This window comes from Cupressus sempervirens, chromosome 6 (genome assembly GCF_028749045.1).
Source record: "Cupressus sempervirens isolate cs-2001-9-10 chromosome 6, ASM2874904v1, whole genome shotgun sequence".
NCBI classification, from domain to species: Eukaryota; Viridiplantae; Streptophyta; class Pinopsida; order Cupressales; family Cupressaceae; genus Cupressus; species Cupressus sempervirens.
Genome location: NC_143123.1, coordinates 426,106,815 through 426,127,949, shown reverse-complemented (window position 1 = coordinate 426,127,949; position 21,135 = coordinate 426,106,815). Strand labels below are relative to the sequence as shown.

The following is a 21,135-nucleotide window of genomic DNA, read 5'->3' as shown; positions in this document are numbered from 1 at the left end:
TATATGATGAGATTACTTGGTACTCTATATTTCATGCATGTATGATGATTATTCAATGTTTTCAATTATCGATGATGATTAGTTAGATGGTTTATTATCACATGTGCTTTCTTATGGATACTTACCCCATACTGCATGTGTATGGTGTGCGTGTTTGTTTTCTTTATGTATGGTGTTTCTGATGTGGTTAAGGAAGGGAGTCATAGTCATCTGCTAGTCGGGATCTACACGATGCACCACTTCCTGCCATTGTCTGTTTAGCTTAGAATAGTGTGTTTGTACATGCATGGATTTTATGTAGGTTGCAGGTACCGGGTATCGACTTCCCTGAATTGCCAGGATGAGCATACCCTATCGCATTATCTCAATGGTAAGAGAGGGGAGATAAACTCTTAAGTCCAAATACTAAACCCTTTAGCCAATTGTCCTAATTGATAATTAGGACAAGTATCTGAGTTAAGTACCCTTCGAATGCATCAAATGAGGTAATTTCGTGATTATAACCCTTTTGTTTGATTTAGTATGTGTTTTTCTATGATGGGTTTTCGTATGTTGCCTTATGAGTCCTTGATGTATTTTCTATTAATTAAGTCTAATTAAAGAGATTAATTAATGATTTAATTTAATGGAGAATTAATATGATATCTTTAATATTTAATTAATTGAGTAATTAATTAAATAAAAGAATTAAAATTGGAGATAAAAGTTCAAAGATAAATTTAGAACATGATAATATTTATTTACTTTAATAATAATATATTTAGAGTTCATTTTTAAATAAATGCTAAATAGTATTGTTATTTAAGTTAATTAAATATTTTATCAATTAAGTTTCTAAAATAAATTAAAAGTTGAAAGATATTAAATTATTAAAGTTCTAGATCATGATGTGAGCTTGAGTTGAAAATAAAAGAAATAAATTAAAAGATAAAATAAGTGGAAATAATAATGTTATTTTAATTTCATAAAGTGCGCATGGGATTAAAAGTAATAAAGATTAAAAATAGAAGTCAAGTGGAATATTAAATAAAGTTATTTAATAATTCATTTAATGTGCATTAAAAAGATAAAGCAGAGATAAATAAAGTTAATTTTAGAGTTAACTCAGTTGAGCAAAGAGTCCTCTCGGGTGAACACACAATTAGTGCCCCGATTTGAGGAGAAAACTCCTTATCACAACTTTGGGGTTCATTTTTGGGGAACACAAATTTGGACCGGGAAAGAATTTTTGGAGACAAGAATTTTGGGAGACAATTTTTGGAAGGGAATTTCAGAAAGAGAATTATAGGAAAGATATTGAAGAGAAGCAAATCTTGTCACAGTTTTCAGGGACTTCATATTAGCATCAGGACCAGGTAGGGTCTTGTGCTTTGATCACTGGTTAAATTATGCAATTTGAGATTCTTGTCTTCTTCGTGATTGTTGAAATCAAGTCTTTGGGTTTCATTGCATGAATCTCTTGTTCTTTGGTTCTGTATCTACGATAGGGTATTGTTAAAATATGTTTAGAAGAAAAATAAATTTAATTAGGAACCCTCATCTTCTAGCTTAAAGAAGACACGATTGAAATTGGGAAGGGTTCGAATTTAAAAATGAAATTCTAAATTGGAAATTTGGATAGTTGGCAATAGTTCCTCTATCTTAATAATGTGGTGATCAAATATATATATATATATATATATATATATATATATATATATAAATTATTTAATAAATTATAAATTCTTATTAATTTCATAAAATAAATAAATTTATATTTGAAAGGTATTGGTTATTAAATTTAGTATATGTATAAAGTTTATAAAATAAATAAATTTATTTAAAAACTTTACTTGCAAACATAATAATTATGATAAAATATTTTATTAAAAAAAAAAAATGTTTAGCAAACTTAGTGAAACTTTAGGTTAATTCTTTTGGATCCCTTGGTGGGGCATTACACCCTGCTACACCTTTTTTGATCCTAAAGAGGGGATATTTTTTATTGGTTGAATATTTCTGGCTATAGGGTCTTTTTTGATCCTAAAGAGGGGATATTTTTTATTGGCTAAATATTTTTGGCTATAGGCTCTTGTGCAAAAACAAAATGAAATGTACCAAGTAATTTTTAATGGGCAATATTTGAACATATCAACTATAAAAAATACACTTAATAGAATTTAGTTTCTTTGTTATGTATTGAAGACTTGTCTTAACCATGAAGTACCTCATCAGAAGACTCATCCTCACTTGATTCTTCTTTACAATTTTTTAAAGCTACAACTAACCCATTCTTCACTACTAATGATTGATTCTTTCCCAAAGCACCTAATTTTTTATGTGCTTCATGTAATGCACTTTGAATAATATTAAACACAAACTTGTAATCTCTCTTCCAAAGTGTAAGACAAAATTTGATAAAAGCATGATTGTCATGATAGTATAGCAATATTTCAAGATAAGAAACAAACATCTATTAATGATATGCTAGGAAAGTTTAGTGTCTATCTTCATGATTTAGAGAGCACCAACTCTTTTGATCTAATTTTCAATTTAAGATAAGGCATTTCAATAACTCCATAACTTGTGATTCCACTGAAAAATGGCCTCTTTTTACAGATAATTATCCACAACATGACTCCTTAGAAGAATCCTCACTGCTAGTATCTTTTCTTGAATTCTTTGGCATGGCAAGACTTTTTCTTACAAGATGCTTCACCTTTATACAACATTAACAAAAAAATGAGCACCGAAAAGTCAAAATATGTGTAATATTATCAATATAATCCCAAAAGGGAATAAAATGGCTAGCATTCTTCTGATATAAAGTTTTTTTTTTTTAACATAATAGACATTCGTTCTCCCATTTAAAACCTCAATTTTGAAAGCACACAACAATCAAAAAAAGTATGGTTACCTACATAGGGCACACATTACAAGCTTTCAAGAATAGATAGTTGAAGAAAGTATAAAATAGCATGAGCATTGCAAAAAAGCTAGGAAGAAAACATAACTATTTTTTCCAACAAATATTTTATAAAATATTATTAATAGTTGAACTTCAAAAATAATTTGAGCCTTTGCACATGCATATAGTCATGATATGAGGGCATGTACACCATGATAAAATGCAAATATTACTATATTACTGTAGTAGTGATTCATTGATGAAAAAAAAACTTTAAATTATCTTCAAAACTTATCTATAATCTATATTATCTCATGTTATTTCATGCAATTTATAATTATAATTATACTAGGTTATCATTCTTAAGCCATATTGATATGTGTGCCCTAAAATCAGATAGATTTCATGTCAAGATAGTTTGTAAGTACAATATGATCCATTCAATGTTGTCATCAACTTGAATAAAAGTTTAACCATTTTTTATTTATTAGATATAGCTCTAGATTCTCAACCAATATAAGGTACACCTTCGAGAATTATATGTCATTATGGATTTTCACTAGATGAGTTCTAGGAAAATCAATACCTAAACTATAAATCATAATGTACACAGACTTGCAGCCTAAAAGATAGGAAATAAGTTCAAAATGCCATAGTCAATGTGCCAAAAAAATCCACAATTATTATTGCAAATAGTACATTTGTTAAATATCAATTTTTTAATTCCATAATGGTTATCCATTATTTAATATTAAAACATCCAATATTAAATTTCCATTGTTCAAAGAAAATAAGTGCCCATAAATTGGGATATTTACTTGCTATTCCTTTAAGTCTTGGTACATGCAATAAAGGTATGACATCCTTATTTGTATATCTTCTTAGGCATCTCAGCATAATGTTTTTACTAAGAAGGTCCCTAGTGTATTTTTTTGTACCCTAACCATACATGGCAAGACTTGCTGCTCCAAATTATGTTCTTGGAGGTATGGGTAATAGTGAATATCATGACTGTTTTGTAGCAAAGTTCCTCTCCAATGCATCCAAAGTTCCAAAGATGGTAGAAGTTCAATCTCAGATATTGGCAACCCAAAGGACTTCATCAATTAGTGGAAGCAATCAACTATACCCTCGAGTGCCATTATATGGCCTTAATCCTTTCAATATGAACCATTCTAACTAGATATCTCCCACTAGGGATGTTGTTGAAGAAATGTAGAGATTTTTAAGTCATTTCATTTGGAATGTTGTTATTCAGATTTTGAAGTCTAAAATTGAAGGTTGGGGACACAATAAAAGGCCTTAGGGCCTAGATAGGTAGAGCAAAAAAGAAAGAATTAGGCTTTGGAGATGCCCACTGTAAGAGGTGGGGGGTGGGTATTAGGCATTGGAGATGCTCAGGAAAAGAGAGAGATTGCAAGGGTGTTGGGAATTAAAGGAAGATGTGAAAATATAAGAATTTGATAGTCATAAGGATACTATCAAATTATATTCGTGCCATGTAAGTTGTCCTTGTAGTGAGGATTTATGTTATTAGTAGCCCATTTGCTAGAGCTTTCTCTCACACAAGGTATGGATTCTTTGGGGCTAATTATTGTCCCAAGCTTGTGCTGATGTTTACTATTTAGTTCAAGAATTTTCCTAAATTTAGTTGTGCTTACTATAATATTATAATTCCATTCATATTTGTCCTCGATGCAAAATGTGTAGAGTGATGAATAGAGTGTGGAATATCAATCCTAGTTTACTAATCAAGTGGTATCACTTAATTTTGTGGAAGTTGTTCCAAGTTCCAATTGTTTTACATATTCATGCCAACAACAAGCTCAAGTGAAGATAATTTATCTTATCAAAGATGCAATAACCAACATAAGTGGAAGAAGATCTAAGAAGCATGGTAAGATAAGAGCAATTTATGTATGAAGAGGAAAAGTTCCTTGAGATGGCAGCTAACATTGCAATATTTCTTCAGTCAAAAAATACTTAAGAGTCTAATGGAGACTCATGGAGAACATCTGCATTTTGGAAGATGCCAAATGCAAAGGAAAATCATACTCCAAAAAGGAAGATGACACTTTTCAAGGTAAGACAATCTATCCAAACAAAATTTTTATCCAAAGTGCAGACCAAATTTGACATTCTACCATATGAAGAAGATGTGCACACACACATACTATCTTGAGCACTAGTTGGTAGATTTGGGGGGCATACTTTAGCATGCATTTTATTACTTTGGAAAAAAAAGATTATTTTCCTAGATTATGAAACAATTGTCTTCTTTATCATAGAGATGAAACATATATTGATCACAAATTTTGAAGTACAAAGAGGGACAAAGTGCATTTGGTTACAAAAGTGAGTTTCATAGTAGGGGTGTCTAGATGGAAAAAGAAAACAAGATGAGTTCTTCATAAAATTTATTAGATTTCTTCATATCTGATCTTTAAAGCTTTGTGTTCATATCCAAACTTGTGGCCATAGATGATACACGTTCCTATGCTCACCACATAAAGTAGATAATGCTCCATCCTCACAAAGGATAGGTGTAGCTTAAGAAAAGACAAATAAGGTTGATGCCTCAAGTACTAAGAAGAAATATGTTTATTGTAAAAATTATAGCCAAGATGGTCATTCAGATTCCTCTTGTTGGAATTATAATTAGAGAAATTTTCATATAAGCAAGGTAAGGGTAAGAAAATCACTATGCCTATAATAAACTATGTCAAGTGTTAATCGACACACAGTAAGTGGAAGTAGCATTTTCACTTGTCCTGACCTTGAGTTGGGGCTGAGTAGTGGTCCTAGATGGGGCTCATATTGTACCACTCCTCTCTTCCAATTTGATTATGGTTTGTTTCATGCTGAAAGTGAAGATCGAGATTTTGATAGCTAAAGAATTTGGTCAATTGAATGATGAACATTGAAGACTGATACATGATCTTATTGTGGTTCTGAACAAAAAATCCCTAAGAAATGACTATCTATTGCTTATGTGGATGTTAAATGGAAATTCACCTAGAGTCCCACAATGCAAATAATGATGAGTGATATATGAGCAATGTAAAGTTGGTGCTAGCTTATCTAGTACCTTTATATACTTCATTTGTTTGATATCTCTATGAACCCTACCTAATATTTATGAAATTAAAGCTTAATACAGTTAAACCATACTATAGAAGAGGTAGTCAGAGTCACAGAGAACTAATATCCAACCAAAAATTAGATTAGTAGTGTCAATTTTCTATTTTCTTTAGTTTGAAGAAATTCTTAAGGATGAATCATGTTTAGCATAGTGTGCTTCTCAATTTACAATCATTGACAATCACTTAGTCACTAGTGGATGCTATTGTATTTTTATTTCAATCTTTACTGAAAAAGTTTTACTGTAGACACTTCAGAAATGTCATTCTTGGATGTATTCACCTTGATTTTAAAGATTAATAAAGAGAGTCTGCAATGTGAAAAGTATTTTCATTTGATTAAAAAATCTAATCTAATTACCAAAAATTATTTCCTTAACCTTTCAATAAATGCAAGAGGATTATTAATGAACCTTCTCCCTTGACCCAGTTAGTGATTGGTTGCTCAACTGCAGCCTGCTTTAGGTACACATTACCTATTGTAGCATGACACAAAATCCTCTCAAATGGTATTGTCTTTGCTTTGGGAACAAGATCACTGATAAATTCTAGTCTTCCTTTCTTCAAAGGCTCTACTAGCATTTCTTATGCCAATATATACTTATTAGATAAATAAGACATGCAAACTGTAGAACAAGATTTAGTGTGCAAAGAACATTAACATTAAAGTAAACATTCACAAACTAAAACTAAATTCACATATAAGTTTAGACAAAGAAAGCAAACAAGAAATGCAAACCTCAAAAGAGAAAACACTCCATGCTTCCTTGATTTTGTAGATGTGTCCTTTGATGTGGATGTATGCTCAATTGCTTGTCCAATTGTTTCAATGGTGGAGATGGGTAATGGCAAATTGGTAGCCTTTTGAGCTCTCAATTTGGCATTATAAGATTAAGATTGATGAGTTTGGTTCTCAAAATAGCATGGTAACTTTAGCTCAAAGATGGTGATGAAATGGCTTGGGAGGGGATTCAATTTATAGGCCAAGGGGTAGAGGGATGGATGGCTTAGATGCAAGGAGAGATAAAAGCTTAAGGATGGCTAGGATGCGCTCAAAGGAGAGCACATGGATTGTGCTTGTTTAGCACCAATGGGAAGGTGACACTTGTCACAAGGAGGATGAGTGTGAGAGGATAGGATAAGGGGTTGGTTAAAGGCATGATGAGGGAGATTGAGTATGGAAGAGGGATGTAAGAGTCATGAGTGGGCTTGTAAGAGTCTTTCATGGTTTGTAAGAGCACTCCTGGCTTGGTGGTTGGGATATTTTGGAGAGGGGACTTTGATTTGGTTTAGGAAAGTCTTAAACTTGTTTAGAGAATGTGACAACATTAGGGGGTGGATTAGGCTTGGTTTTAGGATTAGATTAAGGATTTTAGAGATGTGCAAGTGGATGGCATTAATGAGGTTGGGTGAGTTAGTGGCTAAGCTAGGTTAGTATGGGTGGACGGGGTGGATTAGGCTAAATGGAGGATTAGGGATAGGTTAGAGGTTTTTAGATTTGAGGATTTTATTTATCAAATGGATTTATTTAATAAATGGAGATTTTTGGAATTAGATAGGAGAAAAGGATTTAATTAACAAATGATAGGTTATTTGATTTATCAATTTAGGACTATAGATGATTAATTAAATTAATTAGCTAGGGGATGGCAAAAGATTAATTAAATAGGAATTTAATTAATGATGCCTTTAGAGATAACTAAATAGGATTACTAAAGTGGTGTAATCAAATTTAGGTGTCTACATTTTGCCCCTCTTTGACATAGTATTGAGACAACACTATTTCAAAGAAGTTCGAATGAAGACGACACGAGGAAGATGTTTTAGCAACAAGGTTGCCCCAGTCTCGGATAAGAAGAGGAGAGACTAGAATTAGATGATGCCCCCTCAAGAAGGTGGCAGAGAGAGAAATGAGGCTCGATGGCTTCTTGAAAAGTACTAAAAATTGAGACGAGTAGAGACACAGATTGGCAAAGAGAAGGGGCTAAATTAGCTCAAACTCTCACTATGGGAGAATGATAAAGGAGAATCAGATGCATAAGGGGAAGCAAGCTTAAGACTTTAGGGAAGGTGGAGGATGAAGGAGCGGAGCACCATAAAAAGGAATCTAGGATAGGGATATGGATGAGGGGATGATAAAGCTGATGCAACAGGATTTCAAAGAGTCAAATTGGCAGAAGATGGGTTTCAGAGATCCCTAGGACTAGGATTGTGGATCTCAAAAGATGAGGCTTGGTGGATTGATTGGATGGGTGGATCCCTAAGACTAGGATTGTGGATCCCTAAAGCTAAGAGTGATGATTGATTCAAAGAGATACTGATGCATAAGCTTGGGTAGGAGAGATAGATGCTGGATATGGATGGGGGATAATGGAGATGAAGGGATTCCATTGAAGCCTATTGAGTGGGGGGATACTCCAAAGAGAAGTACCACCATGTAGTTGAGCACTAGATTTGCTATAGGACTATTGGTTAATTGACAAGGTTACCAAGAACATCAAGGCCTTTTCACCAACTGTCTAGAGGAATGATGAACTGACTCAAAACAAACATGCAAGGATTGCCCCAGTATCACACATGAATCCCAGAGGAAGCAATGTAGAAACAACACTGGGTAACCCAGAAGTAGAAAAGGAAACAAGAAAAAGACATGATCAAGACCTAATGCTCAAATTGTCCCATTCGCAGTATGCCATGATATGGAAGATCATGGCAACCTTGAGGAGGGAACAAAAAGATTGCTTGGAAAAGATACTTCAAGACCCAAAAGGGAAGATTCCAAATCAAAAGAATGTGAAAATCCAAAGAGAGTTGTTTTCCAATGAGATGGGTAGGACGAGGTACTAACGAACCAAGATCAGACATGAGGAAAGCTATATCTTGCAAGGATCTATCAGAGAGCACCTATGCTGATGGATCTAGATGAGTGTTGCATCTGGCAAGTTGAACTAAGAAGGATAACACTTTGGTGATAGGAGATCTAGCTAAAGGATGCATTGGAACAACTAACCAAGATTTGTGCAATGTGTGCAAGATGCTGATCAAGGAGGAACTGACACGAAAGCTAGATAGATACAATGGTGCTAAGCTAAAGAGGATGTACAAGCTGACAGACCAGGATATGTTACAAATGTACAAGTTTGTTCATGTTTTGGTTTTATGAGATGGAAATGTTCGTGAAGGATGAGATGTCTACAATAGTTGATAGGTGGATAGGTAGATGGTTTGCGAAAAGCTTAAGGAAAATGGGATTCTTTGTGTGCATGTGATAGGATACAAGCTAGGATACAAGATTATTTACATGTTGGAATATGGTACAAGCTTTGGACAAGATTTGAATATACAAGCTATGATACAAGGGATGATACAAGATTTACAAGCTAGGGTATAAGATTTACAAGCTGAGGTAAAAGATTTACAAGTTGTACAAGAGGTATTTACAAGCTTCATTAGATTTTGGATATTTGGTTGGAACACCAAGGGAACAAGCAGGTGTTTTATGAGATGGTGGGTGAAATGGGTGAGGGATAGGATAGTGATAGATAATGGATTAGTCTTTAGTATACAGGGCATCTGAATTACCAATTTTTCACCAAGGTACCTATCCAAGGTGCTTGAATTGCCAAGTTTTCACCATTGGACGCTTATTTCTCTTTACTTTTTTTTTTTAGTTTTCAAAAGCTGGGTATACCAAGGATCTTTAAGCATAGAACTTCTTGAGATGAATGATGTTAGTAGAATCATTCAAGAGTTCTCCTTCTAGTGTAGATAGCTAATAGGCTCTGGAGCCAAAGGATGTAGTGACAACATAAGGACCAAGCCATGTAGGTTCAAACTTGTCTTTCTTTTCTCGCTCTGCTAGGACTTTCATGTTTTCTTTGAGGACCATGTCGCCTGGCTGAAAGTGTCGTGGGAGCACTTTCTTGTTGAAATTCCTTTTGAGATGAGTTTAATAGACTGTGAGATTATCATAAGCTTGTTGTCGCTTCTCATCTAAGAGATCTAGCTGGGTGAGCCGAGCTACTCTATATTCTTCATCTGATATTTGCCCTCACAAAGATATGCGCAATGAGCAAAGTTCAACCTCTATGGGTAGTACCACTTCGGCACCATAGACTAAGGAGTATGGAGTTATCCCTATGGATGTATGAAAGGAGGTTCGATAGGCCCATAGGGCTGAATTTATTTGTAGGTGCCAATCGCGACTAGAATCATTAACAACTTTCTTTAGCATTTTGAGGAGGGTTTTGTTAGTTGCCTCTGCCTGGTCGTTACCTTGTGGGAAATATGGGCTAGAAAAGTGGTGATGGATGCAGAGGAAGGTGCATAATTCTTCCATATTGAGATTTTCAAAGTTACCTCCATGGTCAGTGAAAATGGTGGATGGGATGCCGAAGCGGCAAACAATGTGGTACAAGATGAACTTGGAGACCTGAACTCCTATAGCTGAGACTAGGGGGACTACTTCCACCCACTTAGTGAAATAGTTTATGGTTGTTATTATCCATTTATGTCCATCAGATGAGAGAGGTATGATAGTTCCAACTAGATCAAGGCCCCAACAAGCGAAAGGCCAAGGTGGTGCAATAGGTTGTAGATCCTATGCTAGAGCGTGCACAAGATTTATGTGCTGCTAACATGGGAGACACTTTTTGACAAAGTCACAGGAGTCTTCTTCAATAGTAGGCCAATAGTAGCCTTCTCTAAGGATTTTTTGTGCTAGGACAATACCACTCATGTGGGCACTGCAAAGTTCGGAGTATCGTGGCCTCATTTTGGTCTAAACACCTAGAGAGAGTATCGTGATAACCCCGATGATATAGGGTATTGGCTATGATAACATAGTGGGATGATTTTCAGATGAGGTTTTGGTGTTGGGTACGTGTGAGGTGAGGGGATATGATACCATCATTAAGGTAAGCGTGAATCTCATGGTACCAAGGGGATTGGGGACCAACCAAGATACAAACACAGTTTGAATCCTCATTCGCATAGGCGGGTGTGAGGAGCTGCTTGACTAAAAACTCATACTGTTTAGCTACTTGGGGAATTTCCAAGAGTGAGCCAATAGTAGCCATAGCCTCTGCTGCTTTGTTCTACATTCGAGGCACTTGTGTAAACTGAAGCTTGGTAAAATTTTGGGTTAGCTGATCAACTAGCTCTTTGTAGGGTAATAGCTTTTCATCTTTGGTTTGATATTCATTTAGGACTTGCTTGATGATGAGCTGAGAATCGCCAAAGATTTTTAACTCAGTGATGTTCCATTCTGCAGCTATCTTTAATCCTGCTATGAGAGCTTCATATTCTGCTATATTGTTGGTGCTAGGGAATTGTAGCTTGAAGGCTTTTGGAATGTAATCTCCCTGAGGTGTAACCAACAATATTCTTGCCCCTGATCCATGAGATGTGTATGAGCCATCAAAATAAAGTTTCCATGGGGGTTGTTCTTCAATTAGACAAATATGCTCATTTGGAAATTCTGTGATCAAAGGATATGCATCTATTAGAGGTGCATCAGCTAGGTGATCTGCTATAGCTTGCCCTTTGATTGCCTTTCTATCCACATATTGGATGTCAAATTCGTTAAGGAGCATAACCCATTTGGCCAAACGGTCTGTAAGTGTTGTTCTGGAGAGCATATACTTGAGGGGATCAATTTTGGATACTAGTTGTATGGTATGACTCAACATGTAGTGGCGAATTTTTTGAGTTGAGAAAACAACTACCAAACAAGCTTTTTCCATAGGCATGTAATTGAGTTCATAACCAACTAGGGTTCTACTGATGTAGTAGATGGCTCTTTCTCTGCCGTAGTCATCAATTTGTGCTAGAAGTGCCCCTAGAGTAGTAGGTGTTGCTGATATGTACAAGATCAAGGGATGACTAGGAACTAGTGGAACCAAGATAGGGGGATTGGCAAGATACTTTTTGAGCTGATCGAAGCTACGTTGACATATAGGGTCCCACTTAAAGTTCTCATCATTTTTTAGCAAATGTGTGAAGGGGGTGCACTTGTCTACAAGTTGGGAGATGAAGCGTCAGACAAATTGAAGCTTTCCCTCAAGAGTGTGAAGTTGTCACAGTGTTTGGGGAGGAGGCATGTCTATGATAGCCTTGACCTTTTTGGGGTCGATCTCTATGCCTCTTTTAGAAACTATAAAGCCTAGAAGCTTGCCAGATGTGACCCCAAAGACACACTTCTTGGGATTCAGCATGAGATGATATTTGGCTAACCTATCAAATACTATCTCTAGGTCAGCAAGATGATCCATGAAGGTATGAGATTTGACCAAGATATCATCCACATAATCCTCCAAAATGCTATGGATAAGATCATGGAAAATGGCTGTCATAGCTCTTTGATAGGTAGCCCCTGCATTCTTTAAGCCAAAAGACATCATGGTGTAGAAAAAGGTTCCCCAAGGGGTAGTGAATGTTGCCTTATGTTGATCCTCTTCTGCAATCTTGATTTGATTATACCTGAAAAATCCATCCATGAGGGACAAAATTTCATGTCTAGCTATAAGATCTACGATCATATCCATGTTGGGCAAGGGAAAATCATCCTTTGGACAAGCTTTGTTAAGATCTCTGAAATCAGTGCAGATTCTGATGTCACCAGAAGGCTTAGTGACAGGGACCATGTTGGAGATCCACTCTGAGTAGTCGATAGGTCGGATAACCTTAGTAGCTAACATTCTTTCTAATTCATCTTTGACCAGTAATGCCACCTTGGGGTGCATTTTTCTAAGCTTTTGTCTAACAGGCTTGATCTTTGGATCGACTGCAAGATGATGAACTACAAGCTTTGGATCAAGCCCTGGCATGTCCTGATATGACCATGCAAATTGGCTAATATTCTCTCTTAAGACCTCAAAGAGGAGGTCAACTTGGTCTTATGATAGGGATGCAACAATGTGAACAAGTCTGGGGATCTCTAAAGAACCGATGTTGACTTCTATAGTATCCTCAATTAGAATAGAAGACACCTCTGGTCGATTATCTTGAGGAGGCAATGCTAAATCCTCATATTCTGCTTGTGGCTCTAGATGTTCTTGCTGAGGGGTTCTCTTCACTGCCTTAGCTAGTCTCAGATTCAGCTTAGTTCCAGTTTTGGGTGTATCGAAACTAGGTTGGGGATTTTCTCCAAAATACCCCTTGGGATCTAGCTTATAGATATAGGCAAATTTTGGCTTTTTTTTTCTTGTTAGGTGTTTCAGCTCCCATGAATCTTAGAAGCACTTACTCTGATGTGAACTCATCAACGTGTATGATGCTTGGTTGGTCCCAATCTATGAGTTGTGGATAGGCAAGTGGTAGGTCAATGAAATGGATGGATAGTTCTTGCAGAACAGAGTCTCCGAAGAAGATTTGGTCTGGGATATCGTCATAGGCACTCTTTTCAACTTCCTCAAGAATGTCTTTGATTTTTACAAGGTCGCGGTGAATGTTCAAAAAAGCGTGACCGTCCGTATTGGTGCCCCTAGTTGTGGGTATGCCAAAGCCAAGACCTGACTTTGATTCCCACTTGTGTGCTTCGATGGCGCATTGCATGCCTCTTTCTTCTGGTTCTAGACCACCACCTTGATAGTTCCATTTGTTAGCGATGAGCTTATGTTCTTGGGGATACTTCTGGTTCAAGTGATCAAGGTGTGCTTGATTTCTTGGAGGTGCATCCTTATGTAACCAATTGTTGATATCTGGAGTGAGCTCCTCATGAAGAGGGATTTTTGAGGATACAAAGGTTGTTGGGCCAAACTATTTGTATTGAGGAGGTGGAATCTCCTTAGCTTTGTGATATGTTGGTCATCCATGGGCATGTGGATCAAGTGGGAGTGCCCCGACAGCAAATGCATCTGACAAACTATACTCTCCATAGCCTTTGTTATTGATCTTCACGGTAGATAAGGTGGAGGCGAGGATGGTTTTTGGGTCATTACAAGTGTGGGATGAGCTAGCAATGGCTATGCCAATATCAATTCTAGGGCAATCATTTGTATATGAGGCTTCAACCACATTGCAATAAGCAAAGGGTTTTGGATCGGCATGGATGGTTACCTCAGTGCCCTGATGTAGAAATTTGATGCACTAATGGTAAGTGGATGGAACGGCTTTCATGGCATGAATCCATGGGAAACCGAGGAGGATGTTAAATGGTAGGTTTAGATCAATAACATGGAAAAGTGTTTCTTGGATGACTGGCCCAACCTTGATTGGCAACAAAATAGGTCCTTTTGTGGTTCTTTCCAAGTTGTCATAAGCTTTGATGGTGATAACCTCACTGATGATATCCACCTCAGTATACCCAGCTTGTTTTATGAATTTTAGGGTACAAATATTCAAGGCTGATCCATTATCTATCATTACTCTTTTTACGACAAAATTGGATACCATGATGGCTATGCAAAGCGGGAGGGTGTGATCTGGCTCAACCAAGGGTATGTCAGTGGGTTTGAAAGATAGGGCACATGAGGATGAAAGGTGTCCAACAAGATTACAAAAATCAGTAGCATTGATATCTAAAGGGACATGAGATTCTATGAGATTACTATCAAGGATGTCTTTGTACATAGGACTAGTGCGGAGAAGGTCTAAAATGGAGATTTGGCCTGGCATGTTCTTAAGGTGTTCCAAGATATTGTACCAGCTTTTTGATGGAGCTGATGGTGCTAATGAAACTGGTAGGCCTGTGATGTTAAATTACACTCTTTGAGTGGTGACTACACACTCATTGTCTGGTCCTCAGATATTGATAACATTGACAAAAGGCTCTTTCTCATATATACAACCTATAAGGCTACCATAGTCTATATAGGATGAAGTGTGGTCAATATTCTTCCCATGTTGTTGGTTTGTCTGGCGGTTGTTGGTGTTGTTGTTGTTGTTGTTTTTGATAGGTGCTTTTCCAGGATTTTGGTTGTTGTGAGGAGGAAAAGCATTTTGATAGATCTGCAAGCTTGCATTGGGAGAGGTTTGTGCTCCAACTGTGATTTCTTTCTGATCAATGAGGTCCTGCACATAATCTTTCAGTTTCATGCATCTGAGGGTGGTGTGACCTTTTACCCTATGAAATTTGTAGTACTCATTGTCTTTGTACCATTCAGCTTTGGATTGGCTTGGATCAATTTTCTAGGTAGGAGGAAATTTGATGAGGTTTTACTTAGTCAATTTTTCAAAAATGACATCCAATGGCTCACTAAGCGGTGTATAGTTTCTAGGTGCAGGTTGGAATCTGGGTTTTTGCCCTGCAGCTACATTGATGGCATTAGCTTGATTGTTAGAACCTTGAAAGTTGGGTCTTGGATTGTGGTTTTGATAGCTTTGGTTATTTTGTTGTTGGTAGTTGATAGCTTGCTGATTGTTTGGTTGATATGGTGGGTTGGACTGATTTTGGGGAGGCCCAACAATATTCACATGTCTTGTATCAGTAACCCCATCTATTGCAATGTGCTTGTTTTTGTTCCAATACCTAGACTTGTCATTGGAATGTGATTGATTTTGGTTGGCCTCCTTGTAAATCTTGACCACACCATCTTTAATGAGTCCTTGCTCAAGGATCATTCCTTTCTCTTTGATATCTTTATAGGTCTACAAACAGTTCATGGTCATGTGGTGAGCCAAGCTAGGATGGGCATTATCAATAAACATTTTCACCACATGGCGCTCTGGCAAGGTGCAAGATATGCAGGTGGTAAGGGTTTTCCATCTTTGCAGGTATTTGGCAAGGCTTTCTCCACCTTTTTGCTTAGTGTGGACAAGGTCAACTATTGATAACTCTGTTTCAACAAGATGGGCATATTGGGCTACAAATGCCTCAAAAAATTCGACGAAGTTTTTAATTGTGCCATATGGGATTCTATAAAACCATTCAAGAGCTGGCTCAACCAAGCTTTTGGGAAAGAGGTGTAAGAGGAAGACGTCACTGTATGCCACTTCTTGGCAGTGCATGTAAAATCCTTTAATATGGGTGACTGGGTCTCCTTTTCCTCTAAATTTGTCAAATTTAAGTATCTCAAAATGCTTGGGGAATGGAGTCATAGTAATGGCTCTATCAAATGGATAAGTCTCAAACTTGAATGTCTTCAGATCATTCCCTTCTTGGATGGCTTTCAGAGTTGTCTTCATTTGTTTCCATTCTAAATTGATAGGTGATGGCTGGGGTGCCCCCAATGTAGGAGTTCCTTGAGGTAGGTATGCGCTAGATGGGGCCACTAAATATGGATGGCTATGAGGGATTTGCTGATAGGGATTGTACATTGTTTGGGCAGTTGCATGGTGGATGACGAGTTGCTGAGGTGGAGGAGGCACATATTGTTGCATGTGCTACAAGACTTGCTGTTGATATGGGATTTGAGGTTGGGATTGAGGAACATAAGCCAGCTGTGGGATAAATGGATTGCTTTGTGGAGGTAAGGTATAAGATGGTTGTGAAGCTTGGGGAAAGGATCGGGGAGCTTGTGGAACTTGACTTTGGATTTGAGAAGTTTGACCAATATATGTGGGTTGCGCCCCCATTTGGGATGGTATCTGCAAATAATTGGTGGTTGGATGGGGTGGTGGATTACCTCCTAGAAGTGGCATTGAAAAGTAGTTGGTAATAGGAGGTAATGGAATAGTTGGTGGTGGAGGTGGAAGGAATTGAAAGCTTGGAAATGGAACTGATGGGGTTTGATAGCTTGGTGGTTGGATTTGGAAGCTTGGTAGAGTGGTGGCAGGAGCTTGGGTCACTTGAGAGCTGGGCAGAACATTGGTAGTAGCTTGTGGGGTTTTATAGCTTTGTGGAGTGAGGGTAGTAGCTTGTGGATTTGTGGCTAATGGCACTAAGCTCCAAGGACCTAATGGAAATGATGAAATTGTGCTTTGGGCTATGGTGAACAAGCTGGGGGTGATGAAAGGTTGATTACTTGGTCCCATAGGTGGCATTCCTATGCTATATTGCTGAGGTTGGCCAAAGATGCTAGCACTGATTTGAGAGATGGGTGGATTTGGAAGGCTGGGTTGGAGAGCAGCACCAACAATAGTGAAGGGAGTGAATGGTGAGGTGTTTTGGGAAAAGATAGTTTGGAGTGGAGAGGTATGAACCAAGGATGGAGTGGTGGTGGCTAGGTTGGCTTGCGGAATGGAGATTTCAAGTTGGGTGGAGGATGGTATGTTTGGGTCTGTTGGATCAAAAGGATTGGCTTGAGGCTCTTCTTTTGGCACATATTGAGGATAATTTGAATCATAAGAGCCTATGGGTGGTGGCAGTTGCCCAAACAATGGGTGAGATGGATTTGATAATGGAGGAGGTCTTCCAAAGTCGAAGGCTCCTATATTGTCCCTTCAAAATTTAGCCATGATTGTTTCTTTGTTCTTGTCTATAATGGCATTCACCAATACTACATTTCTTGGTTGGTTCATGAAAGCTTCAATGTCAGTAGGTGATGGTATAGTGTTCTCTGGGCTGGAGGATGGTTGAGTGCTCAAGGGGAGTGATGTTGTTTGATCCAAATGATAGGGCTCCATTGTTTCCTTCTTCTTCTTGGCTAAGCGAGTGACGGGTGGCATGAAAATGCTCCTAGGGATGAGATGCAACAATGCTAACGGATGCAAAGGGGGAAGGCTTTTCTATGCAAATGATTTCCTAAGTTGAGGCAAAGCTGTATGAAAAAACCTAAAGAGGATTGGCTAGGGGATTCTAACTTCAAAGATATGTTGCCAAAGCACAAAAGGTTTGCTTTCCTATGTGCAAGCTTGGTGGTGATTGTGTCAACTTAAGGACAGACTGATGATCCTTTAGGAAGAACACAAGATTGACCACTTGTGGATCCCAACCTTTAGCTCAAGGTGATGAGGGATAAAAAGTGACAAAGCTAGATTACCCTAGAAAAAGCTCTGTCAAAGGGATAACCTTGGTGAGATTGGTGGATTTGGAAAATGTTAGGAATGGAAAACTTTTAGCAAAGTGACAACAATTCTGAAGGCTTGGATGTGAAGTTTTTTTTTTTTTTATTGGCTAGATGGTTTGGTTCTAAATGAGATGGATGAGCTAAAATTCTTAAGGGGATGACCTAGAATGGCTGGCTTTCCTAAAAAGATGAATCTGAAGTACAACTTAGGCAAGAAGATGTGAAGAAACAAAGGGGTCTAATCATAGAAATCATGCCTAGTTGGTAAGGCATAAGCAGGGTTAACTCCTAGATGTTGGCTAAATTTGATAGTGCGTACTAACCAGGCTTCTTGAAGGGCTTCGTTGGCCGCTTTATCTTCTGCTTTGTGGAGTTTGGCAATTCGAGGGCTTGGTGTTATTTCCTTTCTCTTGGCTAAAATTTCTCGGTATACTTGAGATGGCTTGAGTTTGACTTTGTAAAACTTCTGTTTGGGTTTGGGTTGTTCTGACATAAATTTTTGAATCTGTTTGGCTTGGAGAGATCTTAGTTGTTTTGCTTCAACTCATTCGACTTTTAGAACAGGCAGTGACTATGCTAAGTGTGCCCTACGCTAGGATCAACCAAGTTTGGCAAACATTCATTCAACAAAATAAAAAATCAAGCAATAGATAGGAACAACCAAATAGAAGTTTGTGATTCTCAGAATGTGATACTTGCGCCAAGGAGTGTGTATGTTCTACAAATGTTTCAATCAGTCACTTCAAACACATTAACATCCTAGATGGTTGTCTGCAAGGCTGACAGTTGGTTTAGCTAGGGAGTCCTCGATATACGCAAGGTACGTGAGGCCCAAATCTGGAGATGAAACCAAAAAGATGTCACACAGCCAAGAGGAGCGGTAACCCACTTCTCCTCTTTCACTTCTCAAGGGTATAAAGTTCCTTGAGGCTTAGCCCAAGTGACAAAATTTTGATCCCAAGAGAGGTGTCTTTCGATTCACCTCTCAATTCTTATACTCTGTCGGAACGCTAGAGTTGAGGTCATCCTAAGGGGTGATGAAATCCCCAAGCAGGCCTCCTAAAAATTTAAACAAGATTTTGGATCCTAATCTTATGCACCCAAGATGGCCTCGAAAGATGACAAAGGGAGATAAGACTTGGATGATCTTGGGCTAAAAGACATAATTCTTTTCCAACTGACGCTTATCTTTTTTGATCTAGACTTTGCAAGACTCATGTTTAAGATGCAAATGTTCAATTCCAACTTGAAATGCGCCAACAAAAGTAAAATCGATCGAAGAATGCAAGCAAGAAGAAGAGTTAGGGTCAACAAAAAGAAAACTCACGTGCCCAGAGGCCCTCCACGTCAAGTTCTAATTCATTTTCTTTAAGGTATTCAAGATTGAGTGTGAGTTTTTTTTAAGCCCAAAATAAAGATGTGTGAAACTCGATTTCAAGCGTGCACTCAAAGGCCCTCTACATCAAGATTTTTTCAAACTTTAATGCCCAAATGAAGTGTTAGTGAGATTAATGTGCATTCAAAAAAATTTCTAAGTTAGAAAAACTAATAAAAACACACGTGGAGTTTGATCTTTATGGAGCACTTAACACCCTCTTAGGTGGATCCATCCCCATAGATGGCACTGAGATTGCAACCAATGGTTAAATTGATGGGTGATTAAAGAGGGTGAGTCCAACTACAAACTTACTTAGAGCATCTTTATTTGGTTTTTATAATTTAGGAAGTTTCTAGAATGTAGATTCTTTTTATGCCCCAAAAGATGATTATTTGATCTATGGCATTCAAGATTGGATTTGTTATTTTAAGCATGCATTCCAAAAAAGGTTGATTTTAATCCATGGCATTCAAGATTATGTTTGAGCAACATTCATTCAAAAGAAAAATGTTTAAACATTCAAGTTCATTTTAGCAATATGCATCCAAAGACAAGTGTTTAAACATTCAAGTTCATTTTTCAAGCGCATTAAACCATGTAAAGAGAACCTGCAAAAAAAACATGATTAGTGGTTTCATATGTGCTCTAACCTGCAATAGCTACAAAAAGTCAATTTGATTAGTAACTCAAAAATCTCAAAATTTGAAGCTTAACTATGGAAAAAATAAAATCAACTTTTTTTGCTCTTTTTCCTAGGCGTAAATATGCTTTAAAAAACCTCTACTTTATGGAACCACCAAAAGTTAAAATTTGATTTATACTTTTTTCTAAAAAAAAAATTTTAACTAAAAAGTGCAAAAACAAAGATGTTAAAACAGAAATGCAACAAAGACAGACAGAGACGACAGTTCATCAGACGCAGATGCCAAACTGCGAAGATGCTGGTCTGCAAAGATGCTGATCTGTGAAGACGACAAAGAAAGAAGCAGAGATGATAGTTCAGGTTACAGAGATGACTATTCTATAGAGATGACAGAGAAAGAGGTGGACACGACAGTTCAGGTTACAAAAATGATTGTTTAGGTTGGCGGCGGCGGAGACGATAGTTCAGGTTGCAGAGATGAGTGTTTAGGTTGTTAGTGACAGAGATGACAGAGTATCTAGCGAAGACAACAGAGTATCTGGCAGAGACAACAATGTGCAGGTGCAGACGCCAACCTGCAGAGATGATAGTTGAGGTTGCAGAGATGATAGTTTGTAGACACAGATGACAATTCACCAAGCGCAGACACCAATTTGCGGAGATGTTGATCTGCGGAGATGACACTGCGCGAACAAAACTAAAATGCACAGATTTTTCCAGAATTTTTTTTTTTTTTTTTCAAGTTTTTAGAGGGTATGTTTTTTTCCTAAGTGCGTTCTTCAACCTACAAAAATAAGTGAAACACCCTACAACTCACTCAAACAACAAGAAACATTAGATTATTAGAAAAAAAAAACATATATATAGAAATGGATGATTAAATGACCCATAGTGGGGTCCCACCGGGCGTGCCAAAATGTAGAGCAAGATTTAGTGTGCAAAGAACATTACCATTAAAGTAGACATTCACAAACTAAAACTAAATTCACATATAAGTTTAAACAAAGAAAGCAAACAAGAAATGCAAACCTCAAAAGAGAAAACATTTCATGCTTCCTTGATTTTGTAGATGTGTCCTTTGATGTGGATGTATGCTCAATTGCTTTCCCAATTGCTTCAATGGTGGATATGGGTAATGGAAAATTGGTAGCCTTGTGAGCTCTCAATTTGGCATTATAAGGTTAAGATTGATAACTTTG

The 21,135-nt window shown here is 37.3% G+C and overlaps 1 pseudogene; it reads right to left on the bottom strand.

Annotated features, from left to right (window-relative positions):
- LOC149552868 (pre-mRNA-processing protein 40A-like) overlaps positions 1 to 21,135 on the bottom strand; it is a 198,809-nt pseudogene that overhangs the window by 13,296 nt on the left and 164,378 nt on the right.